We start from the raw sequence: 17,976 nt of genomic DNA on the forward strand, positions 1-17,976 counted from the left end.
AATTACTGCTTGGTAAGAAAACAGAGGAGTTAGTGGAAGGTTTCTCAGCAGTGGCACTACTGATATTTTGGGCCTGATGATTGTTTTGGGAGGGACTGTTCTGTACATTGTAGGATTTTTAGCAGCATCTCTGGCTACTAAATACTCATTAGATGCTAGTAACATTCTTCTCCTCACTCATGATAATGAAAAATGTCTCCAGACGTTGCCAAATGTCCTTAGGGAGCAAATTGTCCCACTGAGTTAGTGAATAACCCACTAGAGCACATTGTTTGAAATAGACAAATCCAGTATTTTTATTAGATGAAATGAGAGAAAATGGTGTCATTTAAGAAAGCACATTATAAATAATTTGTTTTAGGATGAACTATGCACTGATGTACGAGATGTATGTTGAGGCCTGCATATAGCCCTTATAATAAAGTCATCTGTGAAATACGCTTAGGTTTCTAACTTCACTTTGTTTTTGTTTGTTTTTTTGGGGGGTGAATAGCGGTAGTTTATTTATTTATTTATTTATTTATTTATTTATTTATTTATTTATTTTTATTAATTAATTTTTGTTACAGGTGTTTCTCCTTTTTCCCCCCACTGATCCTCCCCTCCCCCTCCCTCCCTGCCCTTTCCCCAGTTTGTTGTCCATGTCCACTGTTCATGCATACGTGCATATAAGTTCTGTGGTTTATCTCCCTCCCCCCTCCTCTTTAGGGGATTGTCAGTCTGTACCCTACTTCCGCGTCTCTGGGACTACCCCATTCCTCAGACTGTTATGTCTAACTTCACTTTGAAACATGAGGTTGAGTCTTCATTTTAGCTCCTCAGTAAATGAAGGCTTACCTTATTTATTTATTTATTTATTTGATGGTGGTAGAATTGTTTATGCTGGGGTTTTTAGCTCCAAATTGCTTTGACAACCATTATATGTTGCAATACAGGTATGGAGAGTTCAAAAGCAGGGGTTGATGGAAATGATGGCTTGTAACTATCAAAGACAAAGACAGCATGAGGTGTAATTACATGAAAGGTCACAGCAGCGGAAGTCTGAGCAATTGATCAAGGATTCTAGAAGCAGGTTACTAAGAATTCTTAAAGACATTATGTATGTATTAAATTTTATATTTTGGTCTTAGTTTAGGAATATGATCATCTCATGACAGATATGGTTTCATAAGTAATTATAGTATACACCTGTCACATTGGAAGTCAATTATTTTTAGGTTGTACTGAGTTTGTACTTCTTTTTTTTCTTTTTTAATCTTCACCCAAGGATAATTTTTACATTTATCTTCAGACAGAGTGGGAGGGAGGGAGTGGGAGGGGGGGAGAGAGAGAGAGAGAGAGAGAGAGAGAGAGAGAGAGACATCAGTGTGACAGAGACACATTGATTGGTTGCCACCCACATGACCCCAACCAGGGCCGGGGATGAACCACAACCAAGGTACGTGTCCTTGGCTGGAATCAAACCTGGGACGCCCTGGTCCACAGGCTGATGCTTTAACCACTGAACCAAACCGGCCAGGGCTGAGTTTGTACTTTTTGATTTCTTTCCCTAGTATTTATGTTGAATTTCCTCATTAAATTTTCTAAATGGCAAGTTCTAATAAATCCTTGCTTGCATTATATTTTAACTCAGCATATTTTCTTGTCACATCACACTTTCTTTATAACATTTTACTGAACTATTATTCATGGTCATAATTTAATTATAAGCTAGGCATTGTTGCATTTTAATATACAGAACTTGCATACATATTGTGATGTAGTCATTTCTAAAATATAATAGCCTTACCAGGCAGTATTATAAAGCAGCATCTGTCAGCATTTCCATTATAATCCCTAATTTATTTTTAAGGAGTTTCTGACTTGTCTATTTCTAAATTGCTTTGGGCTAAAACCTAGTTTAGAAGTTGTCAGCTGAAATTCAAGTTTTGTTATATTATAAATGGAAAAATTGAAGCCAGTATTTGTGTCACAGCATTTAAAACACTCATATTTTTAGTGGATTTAGGTGCTTTTTACTTGATATTTATTTATTCTCCTTAAACCCAAGTGAGGAAATGGAAACTGACAGCCACTTATATAGGCTTGTTTCTTTTCCTGTGTCCTGTTATAAAATTTTTGATAAATTTATTTGAAAAGTATATACTGAGTAGACGAAACACCTTAGAACACGAAAGTGCCTTTATAAAGCCTATAGGAAATCAGATCCAGGTTTGCTGTGAACAGAGAAACATTAAAAAGCATTAGCTATAATGAGATTCTGGAGAAAGTAGATTACTATCTAGTGATCAAGAGTTGGGGTTCTTACTTTCTTGTCCCTCCTGGGGTGGTATTATTTTGCAGTCACTAACCCAGTTGATTGGTGCCCCTTCTTTTTTTGTGAGATGTTTTTGTTGCTATCAATAGATTAATCTATTATGTCATTTTTCAAATTACTTTTAAAACCACTTGAAAGCCAGAGCTGTTAACTTATTTTATACTTGAGATTTTGAGTGCTTTTATGAAACTGATTACCTGTATAAAAGGTGAACTTTAATTAATATAGAACTTTATTCAAAATGGAAAGCATTAAGGAATATAAGGATCAGAAGTTGAATAAGTTCATTTACTTATAATTATAACAAATATGTATATCTTACCTCCTATATACTCTATGCAGAAGATGTAATGATAAATAAAACAGGCATAGTCTCTATCCTTCTGTATAATCTAGTAAGGGAGTTAGACAATGTGTAAGTAAGTAAACACAAAGTAAATAGCACTTACTTTGATCAATTTAATAATATTCCAAAGACTTGCCCTTTTATAAATGATCTATACAACACAGAAACCTACATTTAAATCTATGTGTTCTATGTTTAGTGGAACACAAAGATTAAAACATCATATTACTTTAGCTACATCTAAACTCTTATTAGTTCCACATTAATGGAGTCTTTTTGCATATTCCCTCCCTCCCTCCCTCCCTCCCTCCCTCCCTCCCTCCCTCCCTCCCTCCCTCCCTTCCTTCTTTCATCTCTCTCTCTCTCTCTTTCTTTTTAAATTAGTAATTGCTGTTATCTTAGGAACTTGATTTTTGTGTGTTTTTCTTATCTTTGGCCATCTTAACAGTGTTATTTATTCCAATAGCTTTTCAATAGAATTTCTCGGTAGGTGGTCCTTTCTTTTATAGTGTTTATACCTCTCAATTGTTTTACTTTTCTTATTGCAGTGTCTAGCATCACCAGTTGAATTTTAAATAGGAATAGTGCTAGTAAGCATCCTTATCTCATATATGACATTGATGGCAGTGTTTCTTCTCTTTCACAGTATGATATTTGCTGTGTATTTCTATAGACCCTTTTGGTAAATTAAGGACATTTCCTTTTATTCCCAGTTTACAGATTTAATGATTTAGAACAAACAAGATTCTGTTTATATAATGTGTAATCTAGGTAATTTGAACCAATATTCCTGCAAAGGATAACTATAGAAGCTGGATAAAATATAAAACACTAATTCTTAGAAGCATCTGGGAAAAGAATTGAACTCATAGAAATGAGCCCATTTTCTCAAAACTACTTTTGTTCTTAGAATTTTTGTTTATCATATCCTACCAGCTTTGAAGCTGAGTTCTGCTTTCAGATGCCTCATAAGACTGAGGGGTAGAGTATAAGTCAAAACCTGGAGTCTGCCAAAAATAGTTTGCCCTTTACTCTGGGCTGGAAACCCACAAAATAGTGAGCCCTGAGAGTAGGAGTGAACTGATGTTAGCTTAGCTCTTTTAAAAATTTACTGCACTGCTTCCCATCATTGCTAGATCAGAGGATTTTAAGTCTAGAACTTGGATTAAGATGCTTTTGGATTGGTAGCTCTAAAAAAAAACAATAAAAGTTCTCTATGGAGGAGGGTGCTATCATCCAATGCATAAGTTTGTTTTTTCAAATACCTTGTCCAACACACAGGCAATACAAATGAAAATAGAATTAGTGAACCAAAACATAGGTTAGAAGAAACAATTCATAGTGCAATGTGGAATGTTAAAGAGTGGAAAATGCAAAGAAGAGGGTGAGAGACAGACATTCAATGCAAAGAACTAGAAATGAGGAGAGCCAGTTTGAATTCCAAATTCCATTCTTTGCTGACATAAATGTGACTTAGACTCATTACTTTTTTGTGTGTCTCTGGGTTTTATCACTTCTAAAATGGATACTGTTGTTAATGTTACTTTTTACTTACTTAACTTTGTCCATAGATTACTAAAATTTTTTAAAATAATTTCTCCCTTCTTACATTCAATCATATAATTAAAATATTTGCTAAGTGACATTTGCCAGACCCAAGGTGGGTGCCACGAATGGATACAAAGAACCCTTTATTCATGAGAAGCTCATAGACTGCTGTCAAATGCCAGCTGATAACTGGGCAGCCGAGAGGCCGATTTTCTGTAATTGCCCTGTGTTCTGCAAGTCCATGGTCAAATAGCACTGTGACAACTATTCACTGTTGCAGATAATACTCAGGAATAACACTCCTCCTTTTCTAGCCTTCCTCAGAAAAGAACAACCCCAGAATTTATTCAGAATTTTATCCATAACTCAGTCAAATTTGTGAGCTAAGAATGGGATTTCGAATTCTGCTGACTCCACAGTTCTAGATCTTTGTGTTGAAAGGAAGCTGAATCCAGGTTCTAGTTCTGTTAATATTTATGCTGACTTCACGCTACTTTTTCCTCCTTCAGTTTTCTCAATTTCATAAGTAGTTAGTTAGATTAGACTCTGGGTGACTCATGTAACTATTCTATGTATATTTCATGTCCCTCTCTCAAAGCTTTACAGTCGTGTGCCACATAACAGTTTCAGTCAATGATAAACTGCATATACAATGGTGGTCCCATAAGGTTAGAATGGAGCTGAATTTCCTGTAAAAAATGGAAGGAGGGACTTTTTTTTTTGGTTCAGGGGGAATTTTTTTTTTTTCTCTGATGGAAGCAGTATCTGTGGAGCTTGACAATAGATTCCTTCTCACTCATAGTGCCTCAGTTTGAGTGCACAGATTATATCTCATTCAGTCAGACACTAACATGTTTCAGCACAGAGGAGCATGTCACCCAATACTACATATTCAGAGGGTCCCAGGCCTAGCTTGATGGTCTGCAGAGTACATTGCTGTAGATTCTTTGTTGAGGCCCTAAGATTCTATACAAGGACACAGGTCCATGGGAGCTACCTTAACAAGGATTAAGTGGCACTGCCACTTTAGTGAAAGCTTTCTCTGCTAGTGCAGAGCTAGCCTGTCCCTATACTTTGGACATATTTTCAGATTGTAATGATGTAGAGCACAGAGAAGTTTTATTCCATAAATTCAGTGCCAGAGAGAACCCTTTATGTCAGATAGGGTCAATGAAAGCAAAAACAAATCTTCAAATTCTATACCCTCTTTCATGCTAAATACCCTCTTTTTAAAAAATGAATACCAAAAAGTTTCTTAATCTGACCACTGCTCCAGATGTAATAGCTAAAACCACCTTGCCATGACAATCCAGTATGTTCCTTTATATCTCCATTCGTTGTTTTTTTTTCTGTTGTTCTTTGCAATCAGTTCTTTTTTTTCATTTATCTTTATTGTTGAAAGTATTATAGATGTCCCCTCTCCCACCCTGCCCCCTGCCCTTACTTCACTATTGTCTGTGTCCACTGGTTCTGCATATATGAATATAAGTTCTTTGGTTTATCTCTTTCTGTCCCTCTCCCTCTTTCCTCTGAGGTTCGTTAGTCTGTCCCCTACTTCCATGTCTCTGGATCTATTTTGTTCATCCGTTTAATTTGTTCAGTAGATTCCACATTTAAGTGAGATTATGTAATACCTTTCTCTGACGGCTTATTTTGCTTAGCATAGTACTCTCCAGGTAACCTCCATGCTGTCTCAAAGGGTAAGAGATGTTTCTTTTTTTAGAGCTGCATAGTATTTCATTGTGTAAATGTACAATAGCTTTTTTTTTTTTTTTTTTTAATTCTCACCTGAGGATATTTTTCCATTTATCTTCAGACAGTGTGGCGGGGAGAGGAGGAAGAGACAAATATTAATGTGAGAGAGACACATTGATTAGTTGCCTCTCTCACGACCCGGATCAGGGCCAGGGATGAACCAAAACCAAGGTACGTGCCCTTGACTGGAATTGAACCCATGACTCTTCGGTTCACGGTTTGACACGCTAACCGCTGAACCAAAGCAACCAGGGTTGTACCATAGTTTTGTTATCCACTAATCTACTAATGGACACTTGGGCTGTTTCCAGATCTTAGCTATTGTAAATAGTGCTGCTATGGACATAGGGGTACATATATTCTTTCTGATTGGTGTTCCAGGCTTCTTAGGATATATTCCTATCAGTGGAATCACTGGGTAAAATGGCAGTTCCATTTTTAATTTTTTGAGGAAACTCCATATGGTTTTCCATAGTGGCTGCATCAGTCTGCGTTCCCACCAGCAGCATACTAGGGTGCCCTTTTTCCCACATCCTCTCCAGTACTTGTTTGTTGACTTATTGATGGTAGCCATTCCGGTAGGTGTGAGGTGGTATCTCATTGTCGTTTTAATTTGCATCTCTCTGATGATTAGTGATGATGAGCTTTTTTTATATGTCTCTTGGCCATTTGTATGTCCTGTTTGGAGAAGTGTGTATTCAGGTCCTCTGCCCATTTTTTAATTGGATTGTTTGTCTTCTTTTTGTTGAGTTGTTTGAGTACTTGATATATTTTGGAAATTAACCCCTTATCTGATGTATCATTGGCAAATATGTTCTCCCATACAGTGGGTTCCCTTTTTATTTTGATGCTGGTTTCTTTTGCTATGCAGAAGCTTTTTAGTTTGATGTAGTCCCATTTGTTTATTTTTTCCTTTGTTTCTCTTGCCCTAGGTAAAGTATTGGTCAAAATTCTGCTAGGTGAGATGTCTGAGATTTTGCTGCCTACATTTTCTTCTAGGACTTTTATGGTTTCATGACTTCTATTTAAGTATTTTAAGCCATTTTGAGTTTATTCTTGTGTATGGTGTAAGTTGGTGGTATAGTTTCTTTCTTTCTCTCCCTTCCTTCCTTCCTTCCTTCCTTCCTTCCTTCCTTCCTTCCTTCCTTCCTTCCTTCCTTCCTTCCTTCCTTCCTTCCTTCCTTCCTTCCTTCCTTCCTTCCTTCCTTCCTTCCTTCCTTTCTTTCTTTCTCTTTCCTTTCTTTCTTTCCAAGTCCCTGTCCAGTTTTACCAACAGCATTTATTGGAGACTGTCTTAATTCCATTGTGTGCTCTTGCCTCCTTTGTCAAATATTAATTGAGCATAATGGCTTGGGTCACATTCTGGGTTCTCTGTTTTGTTCCATTGATCTCTATGCCTGTTCTTGTGCCAGTACCAGACTGTTTTGATTACAGTGGCTTTGTAGTATAACCATATGTCTGGTATTGTGATCCCTCCTACTTTGCTCTTCTTTTTCAAGATTGCTGCATCTATTCAGGGTGTTTTTTGGTTCTATATAAACTATTGGAGAATTATTCTTGATCTGTGAAATAAGCCATTAGTATTTTAATAGGGATTGATTGAATTTATAGATTGCTTTGGGTAGTATGGACATTTTAGTAACATTAATTCTTCCAATCCATGAATATGGTAATATTCTTCCACTTGTTTATATCTTCCTCTATCTCTTTTTCAACCCCCTTTAGTTTTCTGAAAACAGGTTTTTTACCTCTTTGGTTAAGTTTATTCCTAAGTATCTTATTTTTGTTATTGCAGTGATAAATGGGATTCTTTTTTTAGTTTCTCTTTCTGAGAGTTCATTATTGGTATATAAAAATACCATTGATTTCTAGATGTTAATTTTGTATCCTGCTATGTTGTTGAATTCATTTATTAAATTTAGTAATATTTTTTGGTGGGGTCTTTAGGGTTTTCTTTGTACAATATCATGTCATCTGCTGTGTAGGGGAAGGCAAGGACAATTTGAATTATTATTATTCACTTAGAAATGGGAGAATGAAAAATTAGCTTTTAAAAAAATAAATTGGAGTTTTTCCCCCAAGATTATTTGGTTAATTCTAATGAACTGGTTAATGTTTCTGAGCTCTGTTTCTCCTTTTTCTATATCCTGGCTATTTGTATATCCTTTGTATTTAGGAGATCTGATATGAGAGATTGGTGATCAGTCTGAATTAAGATAATGTTTATTACTATCCTTTAACATTTTTACCTAGCTTATCCTTTGTTAATATAGTACATGGCAGGAAAGGTAAGAAAATGAATTATCTAAGATAAAAAGTAGGATTTTATCTTATATGGTGTTATATTTATTTTAGCAAAAAGCACTTATAGAGAAAACACAAAAAGTGTTTATTTCTACTTCCTGAGATTTTTAATTATTTTCAGTCAGGTAAAGAAAAAGAAAAACAGTAATAAAGATTTGGTAAATATTGATTTAATTTTATTCACATTATTATCTCGATGATTTTTCCCCTCTAAATCTGCTCCTCCCTTATTGGTTTCCATAAACTTGATTGCTCAGGCTGAAAAATCTAGGACACATTCTTGATTTCTTTCTTTTCCTTACCCTATATATGCAGTCTATCAGCAAGTCCTCTAGGCTTTACATTCACAAGATCTTATATCTGTCTACTTCTCTTCATTTTCTCTTACCCATCATCATTTACTTAGATTACTACAACAGCTTCCTAAGAGGTATCTCTGATTTCACGCTTGCTTTCTTACATATCACTCTATTCTCCAAACAATAGTCTGAATGATCTTTAATCCTGCTTAAAACATCCATCCTAGGCAGACAACTTTTTTCTTTTTTATACTGTTAACCACATAGATGGTGAAGGAAATTTTTTCTTTATAGAAGTATTTCAGCCCTGGCCGGTTTGGCTCAGCGGTTGGAGTGTCGGCTTGCGGTACAGAGAGACCCGGGTTCGGTTCCCGCTAAGGGCACATACCTCGGTTGCAGTTTGTCCCCGGCCCTGGTTGGTCGTGCGGGTGGCAGCCACTCGATGTGTCCCTTCACATCGATGTTTCTCTCTCTCTCTCTTCCTCTCTCTCCTCCTGCTCTATCTGAACAAAAAATGGAAAAATGTCCTTAGGTGAGGATAAAAAAAAAAAAAGTATTTCAGCTGTTAAAGAAAGAATAACAGAATTATAATTTCAACGTTTTACTATTCCTAATGAAGTATTTAATAGATCTAAGGTAGTAATTATTAGAGAGAGAGAGAGAACATTGCACATTACCTCCTGATTAGAGTATATAACATAAACTATGGGGTATTCTTGCTAGAAATTTGAACCTGAATCTTATTAAATCTAACTACCAATTTATAGGAAATTTGGGAGACAGAGGAATGTGTTAAGTGACACTAAGAGGATGCAGTCAGGAAATACAGAATGTGGAAAGTCCTATAGGACAAATAACCCAGTTTTTCAACAAATAAGTTGCAAGGGGAAAAATTGAAGGAACAATAATCTGTAGATTAAAAAGACTAAGAAATTTATTAATTGCAATGTCTGGACTTGATTTGGATTCTAATTTGAACCAATAAGCTTTTAAAAAATCACACATGGAAATTTGAACATTGGATATATAATTGATAATTTTAATAAATTGTTATTGAAAATTTTGGTGTATTGGTGGTAATATTGATAGTGGTTATAGTTACAAAAATAGTTCTTATCTTTTAGCGATACATGCTAAAATGTGTATAGATAAAATACTTTTATATCTGCAGGTTAGATGGGGAATGAGTGGAAAGTACAGATTAAGCAAAACTGACCATGAGTCGATAATGGTTGAAACTGGAAGATAATATTTGGATATCTATTTTGCTCTTTTCTCTTTTTCCCCACATATGTTTACATTTTCTATAATTAAATTTAAAACAAAACAAAAAGCCATTTTGCTTAGACTATAATCCAAACTCTATATTTTATCAGGTTCTACCTAGTCAAACTTCTACCTCATCTCTACCTTGCTCACTCTTGCCAAGAGTACACTTATTCCTTCCTTTTCCTCAGATACCCCAAGTTCATTCCCTCCTTAGGACCCTTCAACTTGCTGCTATTTAAAGCCCTCTTTTCCCAGGTGTTTAGTGTCTGCCCACTCTGTACATTCAAGTGTAATTTTAAATGTCACCTCAATAGAGCTGGCTGTGACAATCATCTCATCTTGTTTTATTTTTATCAAAACACTTACCATGGTTTGACATTTTTTTTTATATTTATTTGTTTATTGACAGTTACCACCTATAAGACTATAAGTTACATGGGGGTGGTAGTGAAATCTTGACTATGTTGCTCATCTTTAAATTCTCAGTACCTCAAACAAACACTTGGCAAATACGGTTGATACTCAGTAAGTTTGCTAAGTGAATCAATTAAATGTCTAAAGCTGTTGAATGCTAAGAATATGATTAATCTTTTACATTTGGAATATTAATAATATATACTCTTGTTGCCTAGAAAAAGTATTTGAAATTCAGCTGGAATTTTTATTATTAATGTTTTCAAAGGCTCATGTGTGGAAGAATGATCTCTGTAGCAAAGCTTCAGAAAGATTTTTAAAAATTCACAAAATGTCAAAATGTCAAGTTTTTTCTTAGCATTTATTTAAAAATATTTGTATTTTGGGTAATTCATGTCACATCTTGTCTAAAAGCTGTTTTTCATATCTAGATAAGTAGAGGTTAAGTTGTATGATATGTGTTTATGAATATGAAAATTTGGTAAACATTTTTTGGCTCATGTGAATAATAATGAGACATATTTTTCATCAGGAAGCAACTGAGAAATACTTTAGAGATAAATGTATAGAGGCAGTGTGACTGTAAAATTATGAGATTTATTTTTTGGGAAAAAAAAAAAAAGGCCCTGGCCAGGTGGCTTACTTGGTTGGAGTGTTGTTTCATACACCAAGAGGTTGAGGGTTCAATTCCCAGACACTCTCTGCTCTTCTTCACTATCTCCTATTAAGTGTTCAGACCCATAAACTTCCTCAGATTTGGCTCTTTGCAAAGACACATTTTATTCTAAGTGGATTTGCTTATTTGTTGTTTTTATTCATTCCTTCACTTATTCTGTATTTAGTACAGGTTTATTGTGGCTTGTCATGTAAATAACACTAGTTTTGAGATTGTAGGCAATAATATAGAGATAAACATAGCATGATATACTTATTCCAGGGACATTTCCTTTAAATTTCTACCTTTGGAACTTTTCTTTTGGAATCGCCTTTAGAGTGAGTTTTAAAGTTACACGTATACCCTATCTTAGTTAAGGGGGAGTCAGAAAACTAGCCTTTGTGTGGTATCCCAAGAGAAAGGTGAGAGGACACAGTGTATCACTAGGTCTCGTAAACCAGTGCTGGGGCCACACACGGACTGGTTCTCTACTCGGGGAAAGTGATAATTTTCCTTGCCATGCTGGTGACCTTGCTCCCATGCTTGTCCTTCAGTGTTTAGAAGTCATCCATTTCCCTAATTTTCACCCAGGGGAGAAGGCTGCTTACCTTGTTGTGGTAGCAGGATCCTGGGGGAGTTGTCATCCTGCAGGGTGGTGAGGGAAGATCTCTCTAGTACCTTGCTATTTGCTGTTCATCTGTTGTGCTTACAATCTGAAGATCAGACAGTTTTGGGGTCTCTCAGAGCTTTTCTGAACCATGACTGGCCATAGGGTTTTTGTGAGCTGTTCTGTTTGCTCCATGGAAAACACCTGCTTGGAGCTCAGTCTGACTCCAAGGTAGCATCTGATTCTCAAGGGATAACTGGGTGCCCAGAGGCAAGTCACAATTTAGATGACTATGACTCTGAGGGCAGAGCAGGCTCTGGGAGAAGATTTGATTTAGAGTTTCAGTCTCAAATACTATACTCAACTGTTTACCAGTGAGTTTTCTTGAGAGTGGGGATTTGGGGGAGGTCTCTGCTGCTGGTCTTTATAGGTATCTGTGCAATCCCAAGGGTGGGAGAGCAGAGACCTGAGCCCTGGGCCTGCTTAGGACCCTCTAACTACTCCCCTGCTGATAGGTTGGGATGTGGAGTTCACACCTAAACAGGAATGTGCAGGATGCTGGCAGTAAGTGAACAGGATCTGCCACTCAAGCCAGATACTTGTGCACTAAAGTGACTTCAGTGCCCTTGGCTGAACTCATCTCAACCAGGAGGAATAGGGTGAGGCAGGACCCACCCAGACTTGCGAGGAGAAGTTGCTGGGTCTTAATTTCATCTTTGGGTGCACTGCAGCTCCTTCAGTTTGATTGATGATATTTTTTAAAGTAATGATTATTTTATTTGTTTGTTTATTTAATCCTCTCCCAAGGATATGTTTTTATTGATTTTAGATAGAGACAAAGGTCAGAGGAGAAAGAGAAACATCAATTGGTTGCCTTCAGTATGTGCCCCAACCTAGGTATGTGCCCTGACTGGGAATCGAACCCACAACCTTTTGGCGTTCAGGACCACCCACTCCAACCAAGCGAGCCACCCAGCCAGGGTGTTTGATGATATTTTATTTAACCATTCTCTCATTAAAGGACATTGAACTTTGAGCTACTTTTTATTTTAAAAATCTTGTACTGAGCATCTTTAGTATGAGATAACATTGTTTTTAGATATATAATTTCTGTTTATTAATTAATTGAATAAAGCATGGATTATGAGTGTGCATATATGTGTGTAGTGAACCAAATTCTTGTCTTTGTGAATTTGATGTTTTTCTAGGTGCCTTTACATTGTACTAAGTGTTTTGAAAATTAGTTTTTGTTTTTTACTTTTTAGTGAGAACAATTAAATTCTACTGTCTTAGTAACTTTATTTTTTGTTTATCTTTTAGTTTTTATTGTTGAAAGTATTACAGATGTCCCACTTTTTCCCCATTGATCCCTTCCTTCCCACTCTCATCCCCCTTCTGCCTTCCCCATCTCTTAGTAAATTTCAATGATATAACACAGTGTTATCAGCCATGATCACCATGTTTTACAGTAGATCTCATACCTAATTCATCTTATAGCTGAAAGTTTGTACCCTTTTAACAACCTCTCCCTATTTCCCCCACATCCCAGCCCAGTTTTCTACTCTGTTTCTATGAGTTTGGCTTAAAAAACAAAAAACAAACCACATATAAGTGATACCATACAGTATTTGTCTTTTTCTGTCTGGCTTATTCACTTAGCATAATGCTCTTAAGTTCCATCCATAATGTTGAAAATGGCAGGATTTTCTTTTCTTGGCTGAATAATATTTCAAATTATATATTTATAATTTGACAGACATTTAGGTTGTTTCCATATCTTGGTTATTTTTTAAAATTTAATTTAATTTTATTGTTGACAGTATTACAGATGTCTCCCATTTTCTCCCTTTCTGCTCCCCTCCACCCAACCCCATTCAACCCCAGGCCTTCTCCATGCTATTGTCTGTGCATATCTTGGTTATTGTGAATGATGCTGTAACAAACATGGAGTGCAGATATCTCTTTGATATGATATTTTAATTTTCTTTGGATATATACAAAAAAAAATGCGATTGCTGGATCATATGGTAATTCAATTGTTAATTTCTTGCGAAACCTTCAGTATGGCTTTACCAGTTTACATTCCTGCCAACAGTGCACAAGGGTTTCTTTTCTCCATGTCCTTGCTCTTCATTCACTCTCTTATTTTTTCGAGGCTAACAGTTTAACAGGTATGAAGTGATATTTCATTGTGGTTTTGATTTGTGTTTCCCTGATGATTATTTAGTGATATTGAGCACCATTTTGTGTACCTGTTGGCCATTTATGTCTTTGGAAAGTGTCTTTTCAGTTCTTCTGCCCCCCCCCCCTTTTTTTTTGCTATTGAGTTGTATGAGTTCTTTATATATTTTGGATATTAACTCCCTAACAAATATATGATTTGTGAATATTTCTTCCATTCGATAGGTTGTCTTTTCATTTTGTTGATTGTTTTCTTTGCTATGCAGAAGCTTTTTAGTTTGCTGTCGACCACTTGTTTTTTTTTTTCCTGTTTTTGTTTCCTTTGATTATGGTGTTAAATCCAGAAAATCACTGCCAAAATCAATGTAAAGGAGCTTACCTGTTTCTTCTGGTTTTACAATTTCAGGTCAAATTTTTAATCCATTTTGAGTTGACTTTTGTGTATGGTTATAAGATATGAGTTCTGGTTCATTATTTTTCTTTCTTTCTTTTTTTTTTTTTTTTTTTTATCCTCACCCGAGGACATTTTTTCATTTTTTGTTCAGGTAGAGTGGGAGGGAGAGAGAGGATCAGAGAGAGAGAGAGAAACATCGATGTGAAAGGAACACATCGAGTGACTGCCACCCGCACAACTGACCAGGGCCGGGGACAAATTGCAACCGAGGTACATGCCCTTAGCGGGAACCGAACCCGGGTCTCTCAGGACCACAGGCCGACGCTCTAACCGCTGAGCCAAACCAGCCAGGGCTGGTTCATTCTTTTTCATGTGGCTGTCCACTTTTTCCAACTCCTTTCATTGAAGAAACTGTCCTTTCCCCATTGTATATTCTTGGGGAACCAGTTTTCTTAAATGTTTACAAAACAAAAACATAAGAGAATTTAGTTAGTTATTCTATATTACCCAGGATGAAATTTGTCACGGTTAGTTTTTTGGGAAGAGGTCAGAGGCACTGAGTTTTGAAAATATAGGGTGAAAGCATCTTATAAAAATATTTTCTAATCATTTTGAAGCATAAAGTATTATGCATAGGCCTTCAGGCAAAAATAATACTACTTAATCATAGCTCAGGAAGTGTCTTTTTTTTTCCTTCTGTGTATTTACTATTTATTTTTTGCAATTTTTATTAACTTATTTTTGTTGTAGATATTTCTCCTTTTTCCCTTATTGACACCCTCCTCCTGACCCCCCTCCCCACCAGCATTGTTGTCTATGTCCATTGGCTACACATACATGCATACAAGTTCTGTGGTTTATCTCTTCCCTCCCCCCATCCTTCTCTTCTGAGGTTTGTCCATCTGCACCCTACTTCTATGTCTCTGGGTCTATTTTGTTCATTAGCTTGTATTGTTCATTATATTCCACAAATGAATGAGATCATGTGATATTTGTCTTTCTCTGATTAGCTTATTTTGCTTAGCATAATACTCTCCAGGTCCCTCCATGTTGTCTGAAAGGATAAGAGATCTCTCTTTCTTACAGTTGAATAGTGTTCCATTGTGTATGTGTATCACAGCTCTTTTATTCACTCATCTATTGATGGACACTTGGGCTATTTCCAGATCTTAGCAATTGTAAATAGTGCTACTATGAACATAGGGGTACATATATTCTTTCTGATTGGTGTTTCAGGTTTCTTAGGATATATTCCTAGGAGTAGGATCATTGGGTCAAATGGCAGTTTAATTTTTAATTTTTTGAGGAAACACCATAGTGTTTTCCATAGTGGCTGCACCAGTCTGCATTCCCACCAGCGGTGTACTAGAGTCCCCTTTTCTCCACACCCTCGCCAGCACTTGTTGTTTGATGATTTGTTGATGGCAGCCATTCTGGCAGGTGTGAGGTGATACCTCTTAGTCGTTTTAATTTCCATCTCTCTGATGATTAGTGATGTTGAGCATTGTTTCATATGTCTCTTGACCATTTGTATGTCCTGTTTGGAGAGGTGTCTATTTCTTATTTAAGTAAACTTGAATATGACAGGATCCATGAAAGTGAGTATAAAAATAAACTTAGAATGAGTAGTTCTTGAAAGAGGGCAGACACCTTACTTGTAGCTTCATTGGTAGTTGTTTTTCTTTCAGATTGATGGCCATAAGTAGACAAGTCTACTTCTCCTAAAGTAATTATGCTTATAGCATCTCCTACTGTAGAATCCAGGGCCTGCAGAGCACTCAGCAACTCAGTTTTGATTTTAAGTGTTTCATATTTCTATGAATTGGTTGTCACATGATAAATTTCAGTTGTTATGAAAGACAGAGGACAAATTTAGGAGTATTGATGAAAGTTTTATGTGCAGAGCTCTGTTGCCACTATTATTTGGCAATTTAAATACATCCAGATCCAGTTTCTGAGACATGTATTGACCTTGCAATTAGAGACTTCTGTGGCACACACTGCTGATGGATGTGGAGTAGTCCATTAAGGCAAGAATACCAGTCAAGCTTTTATTTTTACAACAAAGCATTTTTTGCATTTAAAAGTCTGATTTTGGAGCACGTAAATTTTTGATTCACAGATATTTGCTGCTGAGTGTAGATGATAATTTTTGTTCAAATATCTCTTACAACCCTGAGATGATTGCTGATTGAAAGAGCCTAGCTGAGGATTGTTAACCAGTCATTCCTGAGTTTTCTTCATAGATCACTTGTGTAGCTCATCTTCATAAAACTGTGAAAATGTACTCTGAACTTCCATCAAGTGTCTATATAAGAAATATTTATATCTCTACTTCTTTTGGAGGATGATGGAAGAGGAACAGAACAGTGGGGATGGAGGTAACTGTTAATTGAAAAGCAGTACATTATATGGAAAGAATGTGGGCTGTGGTGCCAGGAAGTTAGTAGCTTTGATGGGGATATGGAAGGCCTCTTCTGATTATTTCTATGTTTTTCAAAAACTAAGGAATTTATTAGGTCCATATGTACCTGGCACTGTGCTTGCCCTGAAGATACAAAAGAGAATAAGACTGTCCTCTGCTCTGTGACTATTGTTAGTACATTTTTCCAATTTTTTTGGTTTCTGTGAAGTTTTATTCTTGTTTTTTTCAATCTAGACCTCTCCCTCCAGTTTCCATTTCTATTTTTTTAATGTGTCATTGATTGGGTAGTTGAGTGAGAGACAGAGAGAGAGAGAGAGAGAGAGAGAGAGAGAAAGAGAGAGAGAGAGAGGAGATATTGATTGATTGATTCAGGCCATTAGCTAACAACATTTTATGCTGAGAATATGCATATATTACTTTACTCTGATCTGTTGTCCTATACATTAATATTTCAGAATTTAGAATATACTTGATTCAAAGAGTTAATTTCTTACATCCGAATAGATTTTCTTTCTGATGGCAAAGTAGCTTGGTTAGAATTTCAGCCTTTAATTTTATTTGTACATTCATAACTAGTTTGCTGTTATAAACATAAAAATTAAACATCAGACTATATAACTGTTTTGATGTACTTTTGCAAAATTATGTATTCATCACACTAAATAGGATTATTTTTTCAACGGGAAAAAAACAATTTTCATTATAAAATATTGTTTGAAATTTATAATCTGATTAACATTAGTCTAGTTGATAACAAAGAGTTTTAAGATGGCAGCCATGATGTTTGAAGTGAACACGACTAGGGCTTCTGGTCAAGTTGGCAGAGTAGATAAATGCAGTACTGTATTGGTATTCTCCCACCGTCATATTAAAATTACAACTACATACAGAACAGACATCATTAGAAACTACCAGAAATCTAGCTGAATAGAAGTCCTATAACTGAGAATATACAGAAGCCACAAGACTGGTAGGGGCAGAGGCAAAGAACATACCCATGTGTTAATGGTTAAAAATATAGAATTGTATCCCTGAAACCTATACAATTTTATTAAGCAATATTACTCCAATAAATTCAATAACAAATTAAATTAAATTAAAAAAATAGGAAGAGATATCTCTACTGTCGAGTTCCACCCTCCTCCATCCCCCAGGAGCAAGGGGTCCCAGCCCCACTCCTGACCCTCCAGCCCAGGGTTCCAGTGTCAGGAAGAGGAAACCCCATAACTTCTGGCTGTGAAAACCAATAGAGATTGTGGCTGTGTGAGACAGTGGGCTGCTGCAGTGCCCGGTATTCCTTTCAAAGGGCCTGGGCACAGACTTATTCAGATACACTCCTTCTAAGTTGCAGAGCTGGGGCAGCAATTCAGAGGTACCAGGGACATATTGGGAGGAACTGAATTGTCTGACTTTGGAGCAGAGGCTGGAGGGCAGCTTTCTCCCAGACAGAAGTGTTGGCAAA

At 36.3% G+C, this 17,976-nt stretch overlaps 1 protein-coding gene and 1 pseudogene across 1 annotated transcript in view; one reads left to right on the forward strand and one right to left on the reverse strand.

Moving 5' to 3' along the window:
• Positions 1-17,976, forward strand: part of NUBPL (nucleotide binding protein like) — a 241,207-nt gene that overhangs the window by 139,930 nt on the left and 83,301 nt on the right. The window lies entirely within an intron of this gene.
• On the reverse strand, positions 11,292-12,044 carry LOC118639777 (annotated as a pseudogene).

This window comes from Molossus molossus, unplaced genomic scaffold, assembly GCF_014108415.1.
Source record: "Molossus molossus isolate mMolMol1 unplaced genomic scaffold, mMolMol1.p scaffold_m16_p_1, whole genome shotgun sequence".
NCBI lineage: Eukaryota > Metazoa > Chordata > Mammalia > Chiroptera > Molossidae > Molossus > Molossus molossus.